A 27,934-nucleotide genomic window follows, 5' to 3' on the forward strand; every position below is an offset into this window, starting at 1 on the left:
TCCCCTTTCCTCTCCACGAGGTTATGGAGGACGCAACACGCGGCCACCACCTCGGGGATGTTGGTCTCCCCCATGTCGAGGCGTGTGAGCAAGCACCGGAATCTGCCCTTTAAACGGCCAAACGCACATTCCACCTGGTTGCGAGCCCAGTTAAGGCGAGCATTAAACTGCTCCTTGCTCGCATCCAGCTGGCCGGTGTAGGGCTTCATCAGCCACGGCATCAGGGGATAGGCGGCATCAGCCACTATGCACACCGGCATGTGCACATCCCCAACCGCAAACTGGCGATGGGGGAAAAATGTTCCTGCCTGAAGCCTCCGGTACAGGTACGAGTTTCTGAAGATGCGGGCATCGTGTGCCCGCCCTGACAACCCAACACAAATGTCCGAAAACTGGCCACGATGGTCGACCAGGGCCTGGAGGACCATAGAAAAGTAGCCCTTTCGATTGATGAATTGGGCTGCTCGATGGGGCGGTGCACGGATGGCAATGTGTGTCCCATCGAGCGCTCCTCCGCAATTGGGGATGCCGAGGGCAGCAAAGCCGGCCATGACGCTGTCCAGATCCGGTAGACAGATGAGCCTGTTGAGCAGCTCCGAATTGATGGCCCTCACCACCTGCAGAACGAGACAGACAACAAAGTGTTAGAAGGGGTGCCTTATGTCTTAGGAGGAGAACCCACCGCCCACCTTCCCTCTCAAACAGCCCGGGAATCCCCTCCTCAGAACCCCCCCCCCCCACAATTCAGGGTGAGTGGAGGAGCTCCCTCCCACTCCCACTCCCACTCCACTTGGCCCTTCCTGACAGTCTCCCTTCCCCCCACCCCAAACTGTGACTGTCCCCAGACAATGACTTACCTCCATCAAGACGGCCCCGACAGTAGATCTCCCCACGCCAAATTGGTGTCCCACGGAGCGGTAGCTGTCGGGGGTTGCCAGCTTCCAGAGGGCAATGGCGACCCTCTTTTCCAGGGGGATGGCGGGCCGCAGGTGGGTGTCTTGCCGTTGCAGAGCAGGGGCGAGCCAGGTACACAGCTCCTGGAAAGTGGTCTTTCTCATGCGGAAGTTCCGTAGCCAGTCTTGGTCATCCCAGATCTCCATCACGAGCCGGTCCCACCAGTCAGAGCTGGTGTCAAACCTCCAAACACGCCTGTCCACGAAAAAGTTCGGAGGCAAGGGCAGTGTGGCTGCCGGACGGGGGAACCCCTCGTCCCTCTGGTCTGGGTCCAGCTCGGGAAGGAGCCTCATGATTGTCTCATGAAGATGCAGCAACAGCTGCAGTATGGTGGTGTGGGGCCATCGCCTGCCCAGGGGCAGCTCTGGCTCCATGCCAAAAATAAGGGTCTGCAAGCAGAAAAACCTCAAAAGAAAAAAGCTGCTGGGGTGTCCCAGGAAGCTGAGCACTCCAAACCAGCACTGCAATGCCTTGCAAAATTCCTCAAGGGACAGCAAAGGCAGCTGCAGGAGCAGAGCAACGGGTGTTCAGGAGTGTCCCTCTCACCACGCGTCTCTGCAAAGGGCAGGCAGGCAGCACCCGGAAGGAAATGCTGCCCCCATGCCCTGGCAGAAGCAGTTCCGGGTGGCTTTGAATTTCGAAAGAGCGTCCAGCAGTCTGGAAGCTCTTTTTCGAAATAGCGGATCGATCTTTCGATCCGCGCATTGTAGTCTAGACGCACTCTTTCGAAAGAGCCTCTTTCGAAAGATGCTTTCGAAAGAGGCTCTTTCGAAAGAAGCCTGCAGTCTAGACACACCCTGGGAGAGACATCTATTACCACTCAAGGAGAGATCCTGGAGTCATTGTGGATAGTTCTCTGAAAACATTCATTCAATGTGCAGCAGCAGTCAAAAAAGCAAACAGAATGTTGGGAATCATTAACAAGGAGATAGAGAATAAGACAGAGAGTCTCCTATTGCCTCTATCTAACTCCATGGTACACCCACATCATGTATACTGCAGGCAGCTGGGGGTCTTCTCATCTCAAAGATATTTTGGTATTGGAAAAGACTCAGAAAAGGGCAACAAAAAATATTAAGGGCATGGAGCAGCTGCCATTTGAGGAGAGATTAATAAGACTGGGACTTTTCAGCTTGGAAAAGAGACAACTAAGACGGGGATATGATAGAGGGCTATAAAATCATGACTGATATGGAGAAAGTGAAAAAAGAGTTATTTACTCCTTCCCATAACACAAGTATTAGGTGTCACTCAATGAAATTAATAGGCAGCAGATATAAAACAAATAAAAGGATGTATTTCTTAACAGTCAACCTGTGGAACTTTTTGCCAGAGGATATTGTGAAGGCCAAGACTATAACTATATAAAAAAGAATTAGATAAGTTCACGGAGAATAGGTCCCTCAGTGGCTATTAGCCAGTGTGGGCACTGATCCAACTCCATGTCCTACATGCCCATCACCTGTTTCCCAGAAGCTGGGAATGGATGACAGAATGAATCACTCAATTATTACCTATTATGTTCTTTCCCTCTGAAGTACCTGGATACTGGGCTAGATAGTCCTTTGGTCTGACTCAGTATGGCTATTCTGATGTTCTTACATAGAACCCAGCTGTGTTTGCCCCCTGCTGTTATAACCCACCTTACTCCCCTCCCAGAGCTGAGCTAGAACTCAGGGCTTCTGATAGGGTCTCTCTCTTTCACAGAGTTAGTAACAAAATAAAAATATATATTAAAATTCTAAACCTAATAGTGTCCCTTGAGTGACTTGCCACAAGATGTCAGAACATGTTGTTATTAGAGGTGAGTGGGTTTACTATTTATATATATATATATATATATAGGAATTAGATGCAGGGCTAATTGCTAAATTGTCTGACAGAAAACTAAAGTTTTCAAGTGCCTAAATAGCCCCTGGAATCCTGGTTAAAGTCCCCCCACAATCAAAATCTGAATGGCACCCTTGCCAGGAGCAGTCCCATCCCCACCTCCCACTGTGAGGCCACAGTGAGCGGCAGCTTGATACCATCCTCCAGCTTGCAGGCACCACTTCTGCCCTGCTCTGGACAAATGGTAGCCTCATCTCCTACCCACTAGTGTGAGGTTATGGTGAGGGGCAGTAGCAGGGGAGGAGATGCACATGTGATGGAAGCCCCCCTTCCACACCCTGAACAGCGGAGGCAACTTCATGGACCTGAGAGAGGCCCTAGGAGCAAGTGCAGTGACAGTGTTGCAGGGAGAGTGTGCTGTTTGGGTGGCAAGAGGAGGGCACGTGCCCTGGAGCTCGCTGTGGTGAGTGGAGAGAGGTTGATGGGAGCCCTCCTCTCTGGCCCTAGCCTCACAGCACCTGTCTATATCAAAAGCTCTTAATCCTTGGCACTGCCCTATCCCAGAACCTGCACCCCTCCTCCACCCAAATTCTGAGAGTCTGCACCCTTCCCCATCTAAACTCCCTCCCAGAGCCTTAGGCAAGTTGGAGAGAGTTGGGATGGGGGAGGAACGTTTGGGCCTTGGGCTTTCTGAGCACCACCAAAATTTCTGCAAACTTGTTGCCCCTCACTCTTGTCAGATGTCACCCGTTTGGGTTTATTCTGATCACAGTAAGGAAAGCATTACTACTGAAGAAACACTGACTCACATTGCTGCTGTCCTAAACAAAAGCTGGTTTTTTCAAAGAACCAACAGGCAGAACCAAATCCTGCAAGCTTGGGGAGAGGAGCTTTGCAAGAGGATGGCTCTATCCATCATGAGGCCAGACCCTGACAGCTATTTGGGAGCTCTCAGATTGTTTCATTGCTGGGAAAGAAGAGGTTTCTCAGCCCTCCCACTGTTGTCCTGGCTGAACCTGTAGCCACATAGGCTACGTCTACACTGGCCCCTTTTCCGGAAGGGGCATGTAAATTTCACCTATCGTAGTAGGGAAATCCGCGGGGGATTTAAATATCCCCCGCGGCATTTAAATAAAAATGTCCGCCGCTTTTTTCCGGCTTTTAGAAAAGCCGGAAAAGAGCGTCTACACTGGCCCCGATCCTCCGGAAAAAGCGCCCTTTTCCGGAGGCTCTTATTCCTTTGAAGTAGGAATAAGAGCCTCCGGAAAAGGGCGCTTTTTCCGGAGGATCGGGGCCAGTGTAGACGCTCTTTTCCGGCTTTTCTAAAAGCCGGAAAAAAGCGGCGGACATTTTTATTTAAATGCCGCGGGGGATATTTAAATCCCCCGCGGATTTCCCTACTACGATAGGTGAAATTTACATGCCCCTTCCGGAAAAGGGGCCAGTGTAGACGTAGCCTATGTGGCTACAGGTTCAGCCAGGACAACAGTGGGAGGGCTGAGAAACCTCTTCTTTCCCAGCAATGAAACAATCTGAGAGCTCCCAAAGAGCTCCCAAATGCCACTGTGGCATTTCAAAGCAGCAGTGCTGCATGGAGCCCAGGGTCAGTGGGGGAGTTCCCAGCTGATCTTGGGCTCCACACAGTGCTGCCACTTTGAAATGCCACAAGGAGCCTGACAGTGGGCTCCCCATGGCATTCAAAGCCAGAGCAGCTGACCCCAGGCTCCATGCGGCACTGCCTCTTTGAAGTACCCCCTTTTCTCCCCTCCCATTGCTGCCTCTATCTGATAGAGGCAGGAAGGAGGGAAGCGACTAGTTGACTATCCAAGCAAATGCAAATGGACTAGTCGACCAGTCCTTCACATCCCTATCACTAACTAGCAGAACTGATGGACTTCTCAATCCCCCCTTGATTAATAAATAGCTGATCCTCATCCCTGATGTCCCTAACAGTAAATGAAAATAAAATGTTCCCTCAATTGTCCTCTCACCGAGTGCATGGGAAGAAACTGGGCCTTGCAGTGTGGCCAAAGAGGGAACACATCCATCCAAGCTCATCCCAGATGTAGCAAGGAGATAAATGAATGAAGGCTGAGTTCCAAGTCAAGCACCTTCCCAGAGAGGACCTTCAATCCCTTATTTACTCTTTATACCAGAGAAGCCCAGCTTGAGTAGTGCTGCTGATCTCACCTCTGGCTTTTTGCCATGGTTGGAACATAGGGTTAAGGTATTGCCCTGGGACTTAAGAAATCTAAGTTAATTTCCCAGCTCTGTCACAGATTTTGTCTGGGATCTTTTAGTCTCTCTATGCCTCAGTTCCCCATCTGCAAAATGAGAGTAATTAATTTCTTCCACTTCTTGTCTGGTCTTCTCTATTTAGGTTGTCAGCTCTTTGGACAAGAAGTTGGCTCTTACTGTTTGTTATATAGTGTGTAGCACAATGAGGCAATATTTGTGCAGTCTCTGTTCAGATTAAAGGCTCACTTTATGAAGATAATTTAATATTGTAAAATGTTTGGAGGTGATATTCATCTGTCATTTAAGACAGTTGATCTTTAACAAAGGTATCGTATTTTAAAAATGTAAATATCAGAGGAGTCTGAGTTGTCTATAAGAAAATGAATAGATATATTTATGTAATAGCTATTATTTTATTATATTATAGGTCTGGAAAAGCTGTTTCTCTGGTTAAATGGGTTTTCACAATTACAGGTGAAAATATAAAAATGAATTTGAAGGAATTCATTCTGAGTGTTTATGAAACTCAATCCAAATTCTCCAGTAGCCATAGGCTATGTCTAGACTACAGAGCTTTTCCGGGACACCGGAGATATCCTGGAAAAGCTCTGCTGTTTCCAAGGAACGCATCTTCTTTTCCGAATAAAATTTCAGAAAAGCAGACATGTTTTTTCAGCATCCCTGTAAAGCTCATTTCATGAGGAAGAAGGGATGTTCCAAAAGATGGGCTTTTTTTCTGAAATTTGGACCCGTGTGGATGGGCCAAATTTCGGAAACGCCTCTTTCAGAAAAAAAGCAGAAAAAGATACTTTTTTCTGATATAACTCTGCAGTCTAGACATAACCTTATAAATTACATGCATTTGCCCGCCAGTGCCATAAGAAAAAGGGGGCAAAGGATGCAGGAAAAAGCTTTCAAAGAAAGGTGATATATAGAGCTGGTGGAGACATTTTGAACAGAAGTTTTCCATTGGAGAATTCAGTTTTATAAAAATCAAAACACTTTGCTGGAAAATGTCAATTTTGATAATTTTTAATGGGAAAAAGTCCAAATGAATTATTACAAAATTGCCATTTCAGTAATGTTGAAACATTTTGTTTTCACTGTCATTTCAATGCATTTTGTTTGTATGTATATTTTTTAAATATAAAATTAATTCTAATATATTATATATCACATAATCATAACGTGTCATATTTCATATTGTAATGTTTTTGCATTGTTGAAGCTAAACATTTTTACTTTCTTTCAATGAAATGTTTCAGTGGTTCTTCAATAAAAAATTTTCAGATTTCTTTTCCAGCATTTTTAAATGTCAGATTTTTGTTTGTAATAAAAACAAATTCAAAATGTTTAAATTGCTAATGGATGGAAATTCCATTTTCCAAACAGCTCTAATAAGAGTCAGAGAGAAAGAGATGAGTGGTGAAAGAAAACTAGAGAGAAATCTTTACTGCTGCTGAGCAGCTGTGGTGAGCTGATATCTGATACCAGCTGCCTAGAGGGCCTTCAGTGTACATATAAGACAGGCCTTGTTGTGAACTAGCTAATTGAAAGATTTTGTTAGGCAGTATGTGTAATAAAATAAGAAAAACTTATCTGTAGGCAAAGGGTTGAATGAAAGGTAAATCCCAACATGGGGCCTCAATGGCAATATTCCCAGTGACTTCAATGGGGACAGGCCCAAGCCAAGGACAGTTTCTGCCTTCCTGTTATATTGGGATGAAAAATCCTCCTGTGCAGACAAAAAAAAAAAAAAAAAAAAAAAAAAGAAGCACAGTAAGTATTTGGGGATTAATTTTAAATAATGGTGCCTCTAATTTGCTCATTTTCAGCCTGCTTTTCGTTGACATAAAGTCCCATTTACACCTCTTTCGCACTATAAAGAGGCACTAGAGTTGGCATAAGTTACATCCACTTTACATTTGCACCCATTTTAAGAAATTTGTTGAGTTTAGTGGTGAGCCTGGCCCTTAAAAGTCAGTTTACGGGGAACTCTGCTCATGGCTCACAAAAGATGTCTGGAGGTCAGGAGATCTGGTTTGTGTCATCAGCAGTTCCTCTCTGATTTTCTGTGCATCTTCCAGTGACTCAATTTCACCATGTGTAAAGTGTGATGATGACTAGAATGATAACTTGCTTATCTTAAAATGGTGTTGTGAGGCTCAGCCCACTAGTGTTTGTAGGTAGGGTGCTTGGAAGCTATTATTTAAGCAGAAGCAAATTCTGTCATCATAAATATTAAAACATTATTTGCTTAAAGTTAGAGCATTGACATATTCTACCCCACAATTTGGGCTCTGGGATTGTGAGTAGCAGTGTGCACCAAACTGCAATGGTGATAGAGATGTAGCCGTGTTAGTCTGGGGTAGCTGAAGCAAAATGCAGGACAATGTAGCACTTTAAAGACTAACAAGATGGTTTATTAGATGATGAGCTTTTTGATCTGAGGAAGTGGGTCTGGCCCACGAAAGCTCATCATCTAATAAACCATCTTGTTAGTCTTTAAAGTGCTACATTGTCCTGCATTTTGCAAACTGCTATGCTGTAACTCCCCTCTGTGGATACTGCAGGCTCAGACTAAGAGTTCTAGTTCACATTATTGTAATGCTGCTTAAAGAAGCTTAGTTTAATGCAAACTAGGAATCTTTTAGTCCATGGCCACAGCATACATAAGGGGGGAATTCCAGCATAGCAGGTTGGTGTCTCTGCCATTCACAGCCCTGTATTCTGAACTGCAGAGCTGTATAGACAAGCCCCAAGTTAGATTCCACATAGGAAATTGTTTACTGGAGCTCAGATTCCAACAGACTAATTCTGATTTATAAATCAGTAGCAATTAGTACAATCAGCAAAATGATACCAGAGTGGAACTATTATGAGATCAGATTAGGTAAAAAAGAAGTGTTGTTTTCAAATACTTAGATTTCTACTTCTATAAAAAGTGTAGGTACAGGCAGTCCCCGGGTTACGTACAAGATAGGGACTGTAGGTTTGTTCTTAAGTTGAATCTGTATGTAAGTCGGAACTGGCGTCCAGATTCAGACACTGCTGAAACTGACCGCCAGTTCTGACTTACATACAGAATCAACTTAAGAACCCCAGGCGTCCCCAAGTCAGCTGCTGCTGAAACTGATCAGCAGCTGATTCCAGGAAGCCCGGGGCAGAGCAACTCTGCCTGGGGCTTCCTTTAGTCAGCACTGGTCAGATTCAGCAGAAGCTGACTTGGGGACGCCTGGGGCAGAGCAGCTGGGGTGCTGCTGGGTTGCTCCAGTAGCGCCGCTCCTCAGCACTACTGGAGCAACCCAGCAGCACCCCATCTGCTCTGCCCCAGGTGTCCTGATTCAGCCGCTGCTGAAACTGACCAGCAGCGGCTGAATCAGGACCTGGGGCAGAGCAGCTGGGGTGCTGCCGGGTTGGTCCAGTAGTGCCCAGAGCGGGCGCTGCAGGACCAATCGGCAGCGCCCCAGATGCTCTGCCCCAGAGTCCAAAACAAAAGCCTGGTCTGCTTGGGGGGGGGGAGCACACTAGCTGTGCTCCCCCCCCCCCAGCAGACCAGGGACACGGGGAGCAGAGCCGCAGCGGCAGCGGGGTGCCGCGCCTCTGAGGCTTTGCTCTGGCAAAGCCTCAGAGGCGCGGGACCCCGCCGCGGCTGCGGCTTCAGTCCGGGAGCCTGTGGTCTGCTGGGGACCGTCCCCAGCAGACCACAGGCTCCTGGACTGAAGCCGCAGCCGCGGGGGGGTCCCGCGCCTCTGAGGCTTTGCCAGAGCAAAGCCTCAGAGGCGCGGTGAACCGCCGCTGCTGCCACTTCAATCTGGGTGCCTGTGGTCTGCTGGGGACCGTCCCCAGCAGACCACAGGCTCCCGGACTGAAGCCGCAGCCACGGGGGGGGGGGGGGGGGTCCCGCGCCTCTGAGGCTTTGCCAGAGCAAAGCCTCAGAGGCGCGGGGAACCGCCACTGCTGCCGCTTCAATCTGGGTGCCTGTGGTCTGCTGGGGACCGTCCCCAGCAGACCACAGGTTTCCGGACTGAAGCGGCAGCAGCGGCGGTTCCCCGCGCCTCTGAGGCTTTGCTCTGGCAAAGCCTCAGAAGCGCGGGAACCCGCCCGGTGCCCCTGGTCTGCTGGAGACGGTCTCCAGCAGACCAGGGGCACCGGAGCAGCTTACGAACGGGGCTTTCTCGCCCCGACTTCCGGGGTGAGAGAGCCCCGTTCGTAAGTGCGGATCCGACATAAGTCGGATCCGCGTAAGTCGGGGACTGCCTGTATAAATTACTGTTGTATTTGCACTGTAAAAGTATTAAAGGAAACCTAAATAATAAAGGCTAAACATGGGTCTTTATACCTATCCTTCCCATTTCCTAAAAGTCCCTAGAGTGAGATAAATCAAAAAGACATTTTAGAATATCCTTTTTCTCAGAGTGACTTGCATACAAATGGATACATATGGGTGAGAACCAATCCAGAGATTCTGACACCCATATAGATCACAAGAGATTTCACTGTTGTGCAATAATAAATGTATTCTTTATCTACCCTCCTATTTTATCCATGGCAACAAACAGTTGTCAGTAATCTAGTATCTTGCTGTTAGCATTGAAGACAAGTTTTGTTGGGACTCTTTTTTTTTTTTTTTTAAGGAACTACACTCTGTGAAGTTGTTGCATCAGAACATTGAGCCAGGAGAAAAATTCATTCCTCGGCAGCAAAATCAGGATTCCCAGCTTCACAAAAATAGCATGGGATGCCTCTCAGACCCGAAGTGCTTGAGAGCAATCCCAACATGGTGCCTGATCTAAAGCCCAGTGGGAGGACATCAATGAAAGTTTTTCCATTCCCTTGGAGCTGGCCTATAGACAGGAAGGGTAATGATTCATAAAAGTTAACCTTAACCTGTACATACAAACTGAATCTTAGGCTCAATTTCTACAATGTCTTAAGAATTGTTAGAAATTCATTTTTGTTATAGGTGTGAATCCAGCACCCACCTGCACAATAAATGTATAAATAATCTGTCATCAGTAGCTTGTTCACTATCATACTCAGCTATCATAGTGCTGGAGATCATAAAAGTAAATTAGTAAAAAAAAGTCTATTATGTTTCCAGAAACCAGGTTTTATATATTAGTTGCCCATCTCAATAATGGATTAAATTTTATTCTTTTGTTTAGCAGGCTTCATTGCTACTCAGTTGCAGAAAAGATATTACACAATTTAAGCAACAATTTCTAAAGCAATTGTAAAGTGCTATTGACTATTTGCCAGACAGGTACCAGGTGAGCCCCCAAGGAGACTTGAGTCCAAATTCTGGCCAAAGCCACTACTAGAAATAAGTTTGATGGCCTCATTTTAATCTTTCAATGATATTGCCCAATATCACAACATCTGATCACAAACCACATTATGTGACACATCAGGGATCTCTGCTCAAGAGAAGCCCCAAATTGGAGTAAATTGCAAGCCTGGATTGCAATGTGTTGGCAGGGCTATACAGGAGTATTGCTAATCTGATTGAGGTGCATTATCAGGGTGTATATGGGAGCCAGGACTGGAATAGCAAGATTGTTGCAGATCAGGAATTAGCTGGAAAAGCAGTGCTGTGTCACAGCCCATGACTGAAACAGAAGGGATGATATAGATTAGGAATGAGAGGCTTTGGCACAACTATGTGAGGAAATGTATCTTACAGGGTTTATACTCCTTTTCGATAAGCACCAAATTTACCCAATTTTAAATGGGAGATTATGTAGAGACTTTGGTCACAAAACATTTCCTAAACAGAGTGTAAACAGTTTGCAGTGGGGACTGTATTTTTGTTGTGTGCATGGACTGGTTCTAGCACAGTGGGGACTGGCACTCCTAGGCACTATCACAATACAAAAATAACATTTTCATTTTTTGAAATTGCTGATAGTGTGATATTCCTAATTGCCATAAACATTTCAGAGCCCGATTTATGCTGTGCAATAGAGAGCAGAGTACTCAGTCCATCATTTTGTTCACCTAAATTCTGGGACAGGATACTGCTCAGTACTATGTTGTTGTTTTAGGTTTATACAACATGTAAAATAAGTTTTAAAGCAGGTACATAATGAGTATGATAGTTCTTTAGCCTTGCTTACTACCTGCGTCTTCATATATAATATTGACAATGGCAGAACTTGCATGTATATCCCAGTTGAGAGATACATACCGGCTGTGTCTACACTGGCATGAATTTCCGGAACTGCTTAAAAAGGAATACTATTCCGTTTTCAGTTTTTCCGGAAAAGGAGCATCTACATTGGCAGGCTGCTTTTCCGGAAAAGCCCTTTTTCCGGAAAAGCGTCTGTGGCCAATGTAGACGCGCTTTTCCGGAAAAGACTACTGGGCTGTCTACACTGGCCCTTTTCCAGAACAGTGTTCCGGAATAAGGACTTATGCCCGAGCGGGAGCAGAATATTTTTTCCAGAATAGCGGCTGATTTTGTACAGTAGAGCGTCGTTGCTTTTCCGGAAATTCAAGGGCCAGTGTAGACAGCTCGCAGCTTATTCCGGAAAAGCGGCTGATTTTCCGGAATAAGTGGCCCAGTGTAGACACAGCCACCATGTTATCCAGGCATAGATTACTATTTGATTAAATGAATGAATTAGAGATAGAGTTCTAAAAGAGCAATAAAAACAAATTATCCATAGAGATTTCATAACACCTGTAGTTTTGATAGCTAATAATATAATTATTTTGAAAAGAACAGCTGCTAATATCCAGATTTACAGCAGAAATCTGATTGGAAAGGGATGTTAATTTTGTTGTCTATTTAATATTACAACATCCTGCAACGTAATGTAACATACAGTGATACAATGGGACTTGATCTAACAGGATGTGACTGATGAGATGAGAGCAAAATGCTAGCTGGCAGTTTGTAACATAAATCCCTTACTACAGTGTACTACAGTATTTGTTTGGAATGATTGCACATTAGAACAATGTCTTTTGTGCCTTGATTGTTCATTTCATTTTACTGTCATCATACTGAGCTGCATATTTTTAAAAACAATATTTTACCATCTGTAGGTCATGAAAAGACAGATGGACATGAAGAAACTCCACCTACAGCTCCTTGGCTGAATGCCACTGCCTGCTTAGTGGCAGAGAAATCCCTTCCATCTATAAAACTAAATGTCCTTAAATATGCTCCATTATAAAAGCTTTTTAGTACTGGAATGTATTGATCTAATACATTTGAAACATTTGCAGTTATTTTAGTGAGCACAAGTAAAACAAACTATTCTTATCAGAACTGCTGTATTACAAACGCCACTTCAGTTACACTGAAGTTAATCTGCAGTTCTGTTACAGGAAACTCATCCTTATTAAAGTAACATTAAGTGCTCCTTTTTATTGATCTGCTCCTTCAACTTAATGATAGGAACTTACTGATGTTTTAATAATAACCTTACAAGCTTTATCTCATTCTGCTTTACTGTGTGTTACTGAAAGATTCTATGGAAACTAACTTAGCATAAACATTTTGCAGATGTCTTTAAAGACAGGGGTGGGGGGAGGAAGGTTCAGTTGCACTGCATGTTAACAAAGATAGCTGAAAAACTACAAGATAAAAGAGAGCCTCGAGTGTGAACATCAAAGAATTGTTAATGACAAGAAATACCATTAGCGTTAGCATCCCTTTTGTTTCAACCCCCTCACACCTGCAGTGTGTTGCAGACTATGTTTTTGTTGGCACATGTGAATTACCTCCATTAGCATTTATAGAAAAGTGGTTCAAAAACAACAGAAATGTACTCTTGGTCCCTGCTATTGCTCCAAAAAAATCAGATATTATTTCTCTGTGGGTTTCATTCAAGATACTGTCTTTGCTGCAAAGGAAACTATAGAACCAGTATTCCATTGACTGCAAATTATCTTGGTTGAAAGAAGAGGGTAGCTTTTGTTACTGAAAAGAGACTATAAGGAACTATGAGAAGCACACATAAGAAGCTCAGACATTAGCAATAGCAAAATCAGAGCGTGAAATTCAGATTAGTCCTCCGCAGGCTGTAAGAGGAAGGGGGTATTGGAAGACTTGGCATGGCTAAAGGTGTAACCTGTTTCATTTGGCCCCTGAAAATTTTTAACAGATGGTGGGACCAGCTGTCTTTTTCAGCCATTTAATAAACTCTTTGGTGGTAACAGTTTGAGAAGTGAGCGGATTGAGTTTTAGGCCAGAGGAAAAAATAAAGAAATCTGTCCCAATTGTCTTTGCCAAGTAGTAAAGTCCAGAAACATTAGGAACACTTAAGTAAAAATCTAATTGATGACACTGTCCTGATTATCTTTTTTAAAGGGAAGAGGATAAAAATCCCTTTAGCACAAGTGGATCACTGCATGCAAAATGTGTATAACATTATTCTTATCTTTATCTGTCATTTTAATTTCAGTCCTTGCAAAAGAAATCACATAATTAGAAATTTTAAATGAACTGCAGAATGAGAAATTGACTTGGTTTTTAAGACCCAAGTGTCTATCAAAATGACCTGTTTTATTGAAAAGACATGACTTGCCTCAGATAAGGTTCAATCTGAATAGATCCATCAATGAACCTATCCTACTTACATAACAAAATTATCTAAAATGCCAATGGAGATGCCTTTTTAGGTTTAGATAATACTCAGAGATCTAATATGAACCGAAGTCGTACATGAGTTTTTGTTTGTTAGCATGAGATCTTACAAAAATATACAATTGCAGTTTTGTTTCTTTTCTTGAGATAATTTTTTAAATTAACATTTCCAACACAACAGTTAAATGGCAACTCTTCAATTATATGAGAGATGTTATTTATAAAGCATGTCTAGCGTCTTTGAACAGAACAGTTCTTTTTGCACATTTACATGATACCCAGCTGAGCAGCCACCCCTTCTATTTGACAAGGACTTTGTTCTGCCTACAGGCCTATTATAAGCCCCAGATTGTTTGCCCTTAATAAATTGCAACAATAAGACAGAAACCTCTTTTCAAATTAGGAGATACAGGACATGTTCTCTACATAGCTACACACATGATGTTTAATAATGACAACAGAAACAAACCTTGCAACTTGCATTTACCCTCCTCACAGATCTTTTTAGTTAAGGCTAACTCAGAAAGAGTGTCTTCTTGCTGTACAGGTGACAAAAATCTAGAAAATACAGCTAGGGTAAAACAAGTCTGTCTTTCTAGAATGATTTATTCTAGAGTCACATGGTTTTGCACCATTTCACAGTGTGAAATATAATCCATATAATGCCACACAGAGATTAATTGGGCCTAAAATGGAAAGAAATATGCGCACAATAGAATTTATAGCACAACAATATACTGTAGCATGATTTCATATTAATGAGAGAAAACTGTGTAAGATTTAGTTTAAAACTTGATCCTCTTCTCCAATAAGGTTGAAATTCATCAGTTTGTCTGTCTATCTGTCTCTATCTGGGGCCTACATTAAACTGGAAAGACCTGCACTAGAGTCTGGCCTAGAAAGAGAATATAAAGTATCACTACTGCTTTTGATAATCGAGAGTCTGCTTTGGTTCAAGTGTAGGGGCTTGTGAAGCCACATTTGGAAGCATGAACTGACAACTATGATACATGTGTGTAATGGCCACAGATTGTCCAGTTACGTATATTAGATATAAACCCTATTCTTAGGTATAAACCTATACATCTAACAGATTGCCCAGCTAGGTATAAGTTTCTGCCTTATTGGGCTTTAGGCCACAATATATTCTGCATATTTGCTGTAGCGACTAGAAAATTCCAACAATTTTCAGAGAGCACTTCTTTTGAATCTGTTTGTTAATTATCTTTCCACTAAGAAATTATGGCAAGTAGGCATGATTTTCAAAAGTGAGGAGGGATTTGGGGCCAACTTGCAACACATTAAATGGGCCAGATGCACCTATCATCAAATACCGAATAAGAGTAAAATATATAAGGTTTTATATGTTAGAAACTATCTAGTAGCTCAATAATGTTACCTCTTTTCAGAGAGAAATTTGAGTAGCTGGTCTAGTGCATACATATTTTACATTTCAAAGTTGTCTATTTTTGATTTGCAGGCAGAAATCTAGAGGAAATAAATATTTGAACTGCTTTGATAGAGAAAGAAGGTGCTCTCATTCAATATCTGAACCTTTTGCTGACCAGATTAAAGTACAGTGATGGGGATTTTTCAAATGAATATAGTGCTCATGATAGGTGCTGACTCAACAGAGTTATAGACTAAAGTTCTCTGTTTTCAGGTGTTCTTGAACTATAGACTGTGGCTCTTGGGGTTCTTTGAGGACTTTCCTAGGGAAAGGGAAGGGCAAAGCCTGTGTTTGTGGGGAGCGGCATGTGTGGGGGAGAGGAGAAGGAGACAGTTCCTGGGAATCTTCAGGAGTACAGCTAGCCCCAGGCTCTTCTTGTATGCTCAGCTCAGTCATGGGGAATAGGAAACGTAACTGGTATCTGCTCCCTGAATCGAGGAAAGAAATGCCTCATTTTCTTTCTCACTGAAAGTGGGAATCTGAGATCAAAATGGCCACCATTTTACTTTGTCCTATTCCATTTTGAAAGAAGATGGATTAGAAATGAGAGATGGCTTCCTTCCTCTCAACACAATGAGATAGTGGCAGCCATATATTTCGATCCTCATGCTGCACTGAGCTCAATAGAACAGCGCACTAATTATTATCTCTGAGAGAGGAAACTATTTCTGCTATATTTTAGGGCTTCCTAAAATGCCTATCTCTCTAGTATCCAATTCAGGCGTTGTGAAGAGGAGGATAGTCTGGGGGCTGAGATGGACAAAGCATTGCTGGTGATTTTTAATGAATAGATGGAAAAGTAAGTAGAATCTAGGACTGGGGGATAAAGAGACAGCTGGGAGTGGGTAAAAGGCAGAAAGAAATAATAGAATATGAGAGAGGAAAGATAGGTTGGTGTTAGGGAGGCACAAATAGAAGACATTTAGAGTATGTCTACACAATAGTGTTATTTCAGAATAACTGATGTTATTCCAAAATAACATAGTCTGCGTCTACTCTACAAGCAGTAATTTCAATATAATATTGAGCTGGAGGACTTCGTACTCCAACTCCTATAACCCTCATTTTACGAGGAGTTAGGGAAATCAGAGGAAGAGTGCTCTAACTCAGACTTTCTGCTATGTAGACAGTGCCAAAAGCCGAAATAAGCTGTTTTGACGTAAGCTACGCAACTGACGTAGCTCAAGTTGCGTAGCTTATTTCAGCTTTAGCCCTGCTATGTAGACATGCCCCTAGAGTATATTTACATTATGAGGTAGGGTGTGAGTTTCACCATGCATATACATACTCACTGTAGCTTTCCTGTGAGCCAGCACACTAAAAATATTAGTGTAGCCATAGTAGCATGGGCAAAAGCTAGACACCCTGAGGACAAACCCACCTGACCCTTGTGGGGATAAATTTGGGACAGCTGACTCATGTCACCAGTGCTACTACTGCCCGTACTCTCACAGCTATATTACTATTATTAGAGCATTAGCTCAGTTGGAGATGAGAATCACACCCCTCCCTGATAGTGTGTAGACATAGCCTTATAGTGAGTTATGACAATTATCCCTAACAACTGCTGTGATTAACCCTGTCATATTATTGCATCACCATGAACATTCCACAGGCAATGTATGTTAGAGAAACACTCTTTAAGAGATGCTTGGGAGAGGGTGGTGTGTTTTTTTTAAATATTGGGACTATTTTTTTGAATCATTACACCTGAAAAGCCTAGTGACTTAGCTACCACAAGTCCAAATGTACAACCTCAAAGACAAAGCAAAATCAGAACAATAAAATGTAAAACAACTCTAAAAATAACTAAAGTAGCTTTTCTAAACCTAAAATTGCCATGACAATTTGATATTACAGCTTCTGGGCTAAGTCATGGGTCCCACTGGAAAGGGGGAAAAAATCTCCTCTTTCTGATGATATGAAGAAAATGTTATTTAATCTAGCCTTGCAGAGCCATAAGATACTGGAATTTCAAGGCATGACATTTTAAAAGCTTTATGAGTGAATGTGAGTTTTGGGGGCAATTCCAGCATTAGGTAGAAAAGGAGGAAATATTTCAGGAATAGATGGATTTTTAAAAGTAGTGATTGTTTGATACTGCAAGTTGTGTGGCTATTCGTGTTTCAGAGACATGGAATAGTGGGTAAGTGATGAAATCATAGCTATGTGAGAAATTGTACAGGAACATGATACATAAGATTTACAATGCTCTTTTCCAATTTATCACAGAGATATCACTTACACATATATGTTGTATGCAGATTATCATATGGTTTCCTGATTTATCACATAGCTGTTACCGCCATATGCACAGTGTTTCTATTTGTGTGCTTTGGAGGGGATGAGATATGGGGCTTTCTCTGTTGGAATTCATTCTTTTCTGTGGTAAACCCATTCCTACTTTTGATGGTTTTTGCCCTTGTTGAATGTACTATGTTACACTGAATAGCAAGCATTTTCAAACAAATTGCCTGGTAGAAAGGATACCCCTGGATCCCTCTAACATAAATTTATCTTTTTTCCTTCAAATTAAGCTGGTCAAAAAATACCCACAAATATTGCAAGATCACAAGATATTGTGACTCTACCAGTCCCTCTCTGAAAAAGTCCATCCAGAGCTAATATACCTAGATAAAAATATAAATATTATTATTTATACCATGCCTAAATTATAGTAGGTGTTTTACAGACCATATGCAGTAAATACGCAGTCCTTGTCTGCAGTACAAATGAATCATTCAAATTGGAGGACTGGGAAAGGGATATTTTTATTAAAAATAATAGGTAAATTTGGAACAAAATAATTGATTCCTAGGCTCACAAAATGTGTTTAATCGCAGATCAAGTAAAGTATAAAAAAGAGCAGTACAAGTTTGTTCTCAGTATGCTATGAGTCTCCATTTAATTTAGTTCACCTGGAACTGCCTACAAATTTTGATGCGTAATGGGATTGAAATTCATTCTGTGTAGGGAGGCCACTGAATAGCTGTCATGTGGTAATGATTTTCCATCCCTACTGACCTGACCTGAATTCAATCCTGTGAAAAGCTCCACTACATGTTACCAGGCCTCTGAACCATCCAGACCTGCATGAAGTGGAATTGTGAATTATGTCATAAACTAATGGCTTTAGGAATGTTTGAGTAAGCTAGCAAGGAAAAATTAAATGTCAAAAAACTTGTTTAACAAAGTTGAGGTAGCCCTTTTTGTGCTTCGTGCCCTTCCAATATTTCAAGCTCAGCTAAAAAAAAAAATCTAAAAACCAGGAATTAAAAAAGGAAAGTAATGCAAGTTTACATATCTGAAAACTATATAATACACAGTTAAGAGACATGCCAGTACAACCTTAAATTTTCCCCACCTGGAAAATTTGCCAATGAGCAGTTGCCACTGAGCATTATCTATATTCACTTCAGCACAATTTATTGCGTTTATGCATCTGAATGTTGGAGAAGCTTGGCAAAGCTGTGATGGTGATATAAATAGATGTGGGGAGTTGTTCCTCTTGGGGAAGTGTGTGAGCCCCTCTCCCTGCCACCCCATGTCCCAAGTATGTGTGAAAAAAGGAGAGTGCCTCTGTACCTTGAGGTACCCCATATGCCTCATTTCAGCACCAAGTTCTGTAAGTTGTCAGTAGCCGTGCACTGGAATCAGGTTGCCTGTGGGTTTGTCAGAACTGAGGTGGGATATGAGGTCTGTATGTTTAATGATCGGTCATGAAAGTATAGGCTAGATGAAAACTGATGGGTAAAGGGGAAAGAGTTTTAGTATATGATGGAGGAGTTTTAAATTTAGCAAGTATTTCTGTAAAGCAGGTTCAGTCAGTGTTTGAATGCAGAGTGCATACAAGTAGTTTTACTGTCAATGATTATGGATCTGTGCTATGCAGCAAGCATCCCTGTTCTCAACTCTGCACCCAGAGATGTGTCTTTCCAGATCCTGGATCTTGTGGGAAAAGCTAGAGAGAAGGGCTCAAACACTTCCCCCTGCAGTGGGGCAGGTGCTCTAGATCATGATTAATATGCAAGGGCCAGAAAGAGGAGCTCAGACCACCCCACACACAAGGGGTCAAGCCCCCAGTTCCTTGTTTATACATGGAAGACAAGGAGAGGGGCTCAGACTGTCACTGGAGGGGCAAAGCTCTACCAGATGCTGATTCATGCAGGGAAGAGGGAGAAGAACTCAAACCCCCTCAGAAAAGCAGGGTTCCTAGAGCCCAGCTCACATGAAGGTCCAGGGAGATGTGTGTACCCCTTCCCCCGACTAACTTTTTTAAAATACCCACCTTCTATCCAAAGTAGGAGTGCTGTGGAGTAATGGAGAGAAATCTCAAGGTACTGAAATTAGTTTAAGGAGCATCACAGCCATAGTTTAAGGCCCAGAGATGGGCAAAAAAAGCATTAAAAGAAATAAGTGATTTTGTAAAATTCTGGGGTTTTAAGGCGGGATATATCCACAGGAACTCCTTGTTCAAATGACCTCATATTTGGATTACCCAGCACCATCCCCCTCCCCGGCACACTGCATTTCAAGATAATCCAGTTAAACATGCAGATATTAGATCACTCAAAAGACCCCACTTTTAAATAGAAAGTAAGACTCAACCTTAACTACAGAGGAGCTGGGCTTTTGCTATGTTTAGCAGAAAAGTACAGCCCATCTAGGAGCCACACTCCCTCTCATGCTTCTTGCCAGGGATTCTTGTCAGCCACAGCCCTAACCCTGAGTTACATGCCAGCTTCAGTTCTATCCCTAGCCCAGGTTCCCTGCCTACTTCAGCCTTTCAGTCGCATGCTGCATTTCAAGCACTGCAAATAAGCTGTAGTGTGTCTAGTCAGACATAAGCACTTCCTTATAAAGCAAGCCTGGGCAAAACACCTTCCATGGGCTGAATCCAGCCTGCCACGCCACCAGATCCAGCCCACAGACACAGCAGGGAGCCTCAGTCAGACTCCCTGCTTGCCCTGCCCTAGCACACTACTCAGAAAAGCAGCTGCTGGGTTGTTTCACAAACTGTGAGCAAGGGTTAAGGGGGAGTGGTGCTTCGTAGCTGCTCCTATCCCCAGCACAATCCCATTGGCCAGTTTCTGGTCAATGGGAGCTGCCTGTTTCAAGAACAGGCAGCATGCAAAGCACCTTCCTTCCTTTCCTTCCTTGCCTCAGGGTCTGCTGCTCTGTGGGGGCGGGGCAGGCTTTTGCTTGAGAAATGTGTTGAGCTGCTGGCCACAAGTCTCACAGGTAAGTCTCCTGGCCAGAGCCTGCCTCTGACACCCCAGCCCCTCCCTCCCTCAATCCTCTCCCCACTCCTACCTCCTTACCCCACATAACCCAAACCATCTGCCACCCTCCTGAACCCATACCCCCTCCCAGACCCTGCACCCCAATTCCCTGCCCTGTGTCACAACCCAAACCCCTGCACTGTAGTCCCCTGCCCTAGGTCACTACCCAAGCTCCTACATCTCCTGCACCACAGTCACCAGCCTTAGGTCACAACCTAAACCCCTGCACCTCAATCCCATGCCCCAGATCACAACTGCCTCCTTTACCCAAACTCCCTCCCAGACCTCACAAGCCCTCCTGCACCCCAATCCCTTACCCTAAGCTCCCTTCTGCACCCAACCTCCATCCCAGACACTGCATCTCCTCCATTAATATCATGGGATATTGTGGCCCTCAACTACTTTCCAAAATCTTGGAGTGTCCCCCCAGTCAAAAATGATTGCCCACCCCTGTTATAAAGGGTGCCAATCTAAGTGTGAGAGAGAAAATACTGGTTTTCTTAGGATTACCTGGTTGGAATGGCAGCAGTGAACAGAGGAAGTGGCTAGTTTTATAGACATTGTAATCAGAATCCCCACTAGGACTAAACAGTAGGGAGCAGCAGTTGAAATTGTTACTTACTCTGGCATGTGGTATCTCAATTAACAGAGAGCATAGGACCTCCCAATAGGAGGTCATGAGGATATCAGAAAACTGAGGCAGAAATTTTCCTTTGCCTCTCCTTATATTAAACTCTTGAGATAAGGTAACACTAGCCTAATATGGAAAACTAGATACAACTGCAAATATAATGTTTTTTCTTGAATGTCTGCTGTAGAATTTGATACACAGGGCTATGAAGATTGCTGGAATCAAGTTTTCTGTTGATGTTAAAAAGAACCACACTGGGAAGAACCACCCCAAAATTCACTATAGGGTATGTCTACACTGCAACACTATTTTGAAATAACTAGTGCTACTCCGAAATAACTTAGTCCGTGTCTATACAGCAGTCAATTATTTCAAAATAGTGTCAAAATACTGTCAACCTGGAGGTATTCTGACTCCTGTAACCCTCACTGTACAAGGAATAAAGGAAGTTGGAGGAAGAGTGCTCTATTTTGAAGTAAGTGTTCTGTAGATGCTCCCTATTTTGAAATAAGCTATTTTGAAATAAGATATGCAATTGATGTGGCTCAATTTGCATAGCTTATTTCAAGTTAAGCCCTGCAGTGTAGACTCACCCTTAGTGTATAGCTAAGGCTCTGAGGATGTGTCTACACTGCAGCACTATTTTGGGATACTTCTGGTATCCTGAAATAGAGTTTTCCATTTCTTGATAGCGCGTCTGTTATTTTGAAATGTAATCAAAATAATGGGTGCACTATTCCAACGTCCCGGTAAACCTTGTTCCCTGAGGATTCAGGGACTTGTTGGAATAGCAGTCTGTTCTGAAATTTGGCACACTGTAGACAGCACCAAATTTTGAAATAGACTGTCTTGAAATAATATACATAATTTGCGTAACTCAAACTACATAGCTTATTTCAAGCTAGCACCGCAGTGTAGACACACCCTGAGGGATTTGTGATTTCTCTTTCCCCTTATATATATTGTTTTATTTCTAGGTGGCAAGTTATCTCATTCTTCAGTTATAAGCAACTCAATGAAAACTGGAAAGAGAACTTATAAAATCAGCTGATAACTATATCTCATTAAAAAGAATGATTGACACTACAGAATAGCTTTTTCCCGAACCACTCAATGTACCAAATATACTTGGTATGTATAGCAATAGCTATAGGAAAGCAGCAAATCATTATGTCGCTCTGTTTTTATTCAGGCAACCATTCCATTGGCTTCAACAATATTGTTGACTATATAAGAACAGCAGAGGTTGGCCCTGTATTCTGACATTTTGAATAAGAATATTTCATTGTTAAGTTTAGAAGATGGCATATACACCAAAGATGTACACAGGAGATTGCTTAATACCAGTATCCATATACTAAGCACCTGAATGTATTTTCTGGTAGCACTGAGTATTTGATGTTCTTCTGAGCTGGCTTCTTCTAGCTGGTTGGGTAGCTGCATTATATGTTGGATAGTCAAGCAATAGTGCCGCTGATTTGGAGTCATGGTGATGATGAGCTCTTTGGGGTTTTTTAAATTACTCTGAGTCCCAGATTATAGGAAATAATGTGTACATTTTTTCTAAATTACAAAATTCTTCTTTGATTGATAAGCAAAGCTTTCTTGTGTCCTGATTGACTGGTGTAGAAAATAGCATGCAAGCTTTAAAAATATTAACATTCAGGAGCATGATTTGCCTTAGTATTGCATTGCATAGATAGATAGATAGATAGATAGATATCCTATTGTGTGTGTGTGTGTGTGTGTGTGTGTGTGTGTATATATATATATATATATATATATATATATATATATATATATATATCTCCTATTATTTGGAGATATATATATATATATCTCCAAAGAATAGGCTACTTAGTACTTATGTGTGTAGGTAGATATAGATATAAATGTAACCCTTCAAATGATTTTGCATTTGTGCTGAAACAATGGTACCAGTCCTGCTCTGGTTTTGTTGTGGTTTTGTTTTGGGTTTGTGGAGGTGAGTAGCTCTTGTAAGTTATAGTTATTAAAGTTATATCACACCAAAACCAGGTTTTATTTCTTGCAAACTACAGTAGCTGAAGTTAACATAGCTATTATACCTTGCATCTGAGTCTGTCATTAGTGTGTTGTGCCCATGTCAGATACGGGGGTGGATATTTCACATTGGTGGGCTGACTGGGATGCAGAACCTGCCACCTTAGAGTAATTATCTGGAATAAAGTGATTTTTTCCCCTAAATAGAATGTCCATGCAGGGAGCTATTCTGGAATATATTAAGAACATAAGAATGACCATATTAGGGCAGACCAACAGTTCAGCTAGCACAGTATCTTGTCTTCCAAGGGTGCATCTACACAGCACTCTTACCTTGAAATAAACTATGTAATGTGTGTTACACAAATTATGTAGCATATTTGGATGTTATTTTGAAATAGCTTATTTTGAAAATTTTTGAAATAAGGCACTATTCCAATACATCCCTTATCCCTCCTGCAATGAGTCACTTTTACTAAACTCTGCTTTTATTTAGAAAAGCATTTTGTTTGGGGCAGAACTTGCTTTCTGGAACAGTTTCTCCAAACTCTCCGAGCTCTATCACCCGGCTTGACATACCACAGGCGGTATGTTCTAGGGTCAGGTGTTCAGGAGTTAGAGCAACTGTGCCCTGGACCTTTCCTGGCCATAAGCTTTTTCAAGCCTCCAAGGTAAAGGCAGAGGATATCAGATGGCAGGGGGAGGGAGGCGAGTAATCTTCCCAGCTGGAGAGGGTAAAGTTTGATCTCTTCCACGCTGAAGGTTGAGAACAATAGGAGCTTTCTGCTGGAGCCGGATTTCAAAGGCCCGCTGAGTGACTGCACTGAGGAATACTTTGTTGTAGACCACTGAGGATATCGGCGGATGCCCTTCGCTAGCTTTGTGAGCTGTTCCAAGTGCCCCGTAGCCTGGAGCACCTATAACAAAGCAGGAACACGGTGTAGGACAGGGGCGGGAAATGCGAGCCTTTCAGGCAAGACAAGAGGGGAGTTTCTGGGGGGGGGGGGCGGGGTGAGGCTGTCTGTGGAAGAGGCAATTAGAGCCTTAACCAGCTCCCTAGACTGAACTCTGCAGGGCCCCCCACTTTTGTAGGTCATGAAGCACTCGGGGTGCAGTGGTGGCCCATGGAGTCTCACTCCCGGGACATGCCTGCCCCCACTGGTCTGCTTGAAGCTAGCTCATTGCTAGCCTGTCTGATCAGTGGCGCTACTGGGCATTCCCCATCTCTCCTCTCTTTCCGCAGGTTGCCTTGGTTCTCGTTTCTCTCTGTTGCTGCCTGGGAAGACGTGTGACCGCGCCCTGCCTCCCCTGACACACACACACACACACAGGCGCACACAGCTCCACTCTTCTGCTGGTCCTGGAGATCGCCTCCTACAGGGCTCGCCTTGCTGCTGCTCTCTGTGGCCCTGACACCACGCTGCCTCCAGCAGTCCTGAGGAGAGAGAAAAACACACACGCACTGCACTGGGACAGTTACAGCTGCCGTCTCCCGACTGGGTCTGGCCTTAGCTCTTGCTGCTTTAAAACTCCGTTCGTGCTATTACAGCCTGGTCGTTATGCGGTGGACTTTGGGCTTGCGTGGAAGTGTCACGTTTCATCTGCGTATCTACCGTAGCATAGGTGTTAGCTTTGTAACTCAGATAATAACTGTTTGACCTGACCTCCTTCTATCCCCACGTTGGGTGGGTTTGGGTTTTATTGTGGTTATGGAAGCTTATTCAATTCCGCCTCTTCTAAGGGTTGCTTTGTGTATTGTTCCTGGTCTTTGATGTCTCTTTACATTAGGATGTAGCAACAGCCCATTTCTCACGAAAATAGTGTTTTTGTGTAACTAAATTGACATTTGACCTTGATACCTGTATCTCCTGATAACGGAAACAAATTTCTAAAATAAATATTGTACTTTGATCTTCCAGTCCTGCATATTTAATGACAACTCTGAACGTCACTTCATTAAGAATACTTTTCAGGAGTCCGAAGTGCTCCGAATTTGAACACACATTATTTGTACAGAAAATTACTGCTGCAACATTTCATTATTCCGTCAATTTTTTATTCCGGAAACCAGAAATTCCCCCCTCGATTTTTAAGTCAGTTGCCATGAGGATTTTATGGCATTCGAGTTATGGATTCCTTATGGGAACTTAGTCCGACTTTTTACTGCTTTGTAATGTAACACATTTGGATATTCAAAATACGTGTAGAATAACTTATTGTAAGGGGAAAGGGAAACATCAGGATGATCAATTGCTTAAACAATTCTACCATTGACTTCCATTTCGTTTCTGAAGTTTATTATTCAAGTTACTTCGTAATCAAAGATACAATTAACGCGGGGAAAAGATCTTAATAGAAATCAGATCCGACTTTGGTGGGGGGTGAGGGTAAAGGGTAGGGACGGTGAAAATGGCATAATTTGACGGGCGTGGTTAATATATCACATCCCCAGGAAGCGTACGTGCCCTCGGAATGGGCAGGAATGAGGATCCACCCATTGTGTGTTGTCACGTCAACTCGATTCTCTTTTTCTGCGTTGAGTTTCGCTCTAAAGTTAAACGGGATGTGCGTGCGTTTCTGTCCCTTGCCTAAAAACCGCAAGTAAGCTTACTCTGCGAGTGTGCGAAGAGAGCCCCGGGCACTGACGTGTAAACGTGTGTGTGTTCAAGTCACATGGGGAAAGCCTTCTCTGAAAAATCCCGGCGTCCCCAAAGGACCAGAGGGACAGCGAGAGATTTCCAGTGGCCCAAAATGTGCGCCTTGCCCCGGGTCTCCAGTGACTGGAGCCCCTGTTGCTGGAGCGCTGGAGCTGCTGCCTTCACTCGCATGTTTTCAATCAGATGCAAACATTTCGCAACTCTCTGGGAGGAGAGATCACACACACGCTAGGCATGGCCAGCATTTGCTTTTAAGTTTGTTCGGGAACTCATGTGTCCCATTACGGGGGTCTTCGTTTGTCACAGCAGTCATAATCCTAAACGAGGGTCCTGGACATCAGCAATTCCCAGCTCCTCCTGGCCCTCTACTAACCAAGAAAGGACAACAGGAAATGACAGCCCTAAAACCTTACTCTACATTTCAGACATAATCTAGCCCCATCCCTCAGCTTCCCCCGAATAATTCATCAAATCAGACGTGTCATCTCTGGAGATTAGCGATGGGGCTGAACCGATTTAGTTTTGGGTGCGTTGTAGTCATTTCCCTAGTGTCACTCTGGCGAAGCACTTACAAGTCCCAGGCAAGAGCCTGGAGGGGGTCAGTGTTGGGGGAGAGGGGTTAGCAGGAGCCGTACTTCTCCCCCGGACTCAATATGGAGCCGTGGGAGAGGACTTGGCACTTTAATCCCTTCAAAGAAACCGATCTAAATTCAAGCCCTACCACTCTGGGAAGCCTTTGAGAGGCCAGCGATTGTTTCCGCAGGAAAGCCAGATAAAGATCTCTGTGTGCTGCCGTTTAAAAAGGCTTCATTTGCAACGCGAATACAATTGAACCCGACGGCTACTGGGAGGATCGAGTTACCTGGGGAAACAGTTACAGAGACGTGAAGGAAGGAGGGCAGGGCACTATCTGCTCCAAAGTGTGTCCAAGTGCTCGGGGAACGTCCTCCGTCACGTGTCCAGCTCAGGGGCTGGCTGTACCCGGGCTGAGAGCGGAGCTGGGGCTGCTTCTACCAGCAGCGAGGAGAGGGGTTTGTGTTCAGTGACACGGCGCGCGGGGCAGGGCCGGAGCAGGAGCGCGAGCTATCTCCCGCCTGGCTCCCGGGCTCCGCGCTCCCGCCCTGTCACAGCCGCGCCCCGGGACCGGCTTGGAGAGGACTGGGAAGCCTGAGAGCTGGCGGGGGCAGATTCACTTCGCGGGGCGGCGTCTTGTTTGCCCCGCCAGCTGCGGGACACAGCAAGAGGCTTCCGCGGAGATCCGAGCAGAAGTTTTCAGGCAGTTTCTCGAGCAACGCTGCCGCCTGTACTGTACTTCAAATAGTTTATCTGAGCCGAGGCACTTGGCGCACCAACTTCCCGCTTAACATCAAAAGGAAACACACAGCCCCAACAAAACCGCTACCGCGAGAGACGTTCACCTCCCTTTCACAGGTCTTTTATGCACCTTTAGATCACACACACTCACCCCCAGCAAAGGGACACGCATTTTCCTAGTCTATAGGTTACCATGTTGATCACACGTTACCAAAGCCCATCATTTTAATTCCGCTCCATCGAGCTCTGCCTTTAGCCCAGCGCCACAGAGACGCACAAGAAATGCACAGAGCCCACATTTCAGTTAATTAAGCCAACGCCAGTGGGGAACCCCCCGTGAGTTTTTTAGCTAAGCCAGAGCCACGGAGTTTGCTGTTCTCAGCTTCGGGAGAGAGCACGAGAGAAACTGTAGGGAAGTTTGGCAGCTGGGGTCCCCCAACGCCCCCCAGGTGAACTTGCTGTGTTTATACTGTTACTTTGAGTCATCAAACTCTAACAGCGGAATCCGCAGGCAGATTTCTCTGGAGATAACAAAGACACATTGTCGCTTTAGGTCTCTGCTACAAATCCTTAATTGCACAAAAAAGGCAGCAAGGGGTGGGGGGATCCAGTGTCCTGAGCATCCAATGCAAGGGTCTCCAGGCGGTAAGGGGCCCTTTGATCAAGAAAATCCAATTATTTGTGTATATACATTTCCCACATAGTGATTACTTCATTAATTGTCCCGCCTTTATCTCCTCCCTTCCCATCCCCCCTAATAATCAGTTCTTTTATCCAGACCAACAAACACACCATAGGAGCTTTGTGGATTCAAAGGATTTGCTTTCGCTTCTGAAAGAGCCGCTATTCTTTGATGATTGGGTAGCGGCAAACTTCAAAGCCATAAATCTTCCCTCTGACTGGCTGGCGGCCCAGCAAAGTCCTTATCAAATTCTTGGAGGTGATCCTGGTGCAGTC

The 27,934-nt window shown here is 43.9% G+C and overlaps 1 protein-coding gene across 1 annotated transcript in view; it reads left to right on the forward strand.

Moving 5' to 3' along the window:
- MYO3B (myosin IIIB) overlaps positions 1-25,589 on the forward strand; it is a 344,336-nt gene extending 318,747 nt beyond the window's left edge. The window contains exon 34 of the mRNA XM_075933604.1: positions 24,250-25,589. The gene's annotated coding sequence lies outside the window, so the exon portion shown is untranslated. The remainder of the gene's footprint in view (positions 1-24,249) is intronic.
- Positions 25,590-27,934: the final 2,345 nt, after the last annotated feature.

Source organism: Pelodiscus sinensis, chromosome 7 (genome assembly GCF_049634645.1).
Source record: "Pelodiscus sinensis isolate JC-2024 chromosome 7, ASM4963464v1, whole genome shotgun sequence".
Taxonomy (NCBI): domain Eukaryota; kingdom Metazoa; phylum Chordata; order Testudines; family Trionychidae; genus Pelodiscus; species Pelodiscus sinensis.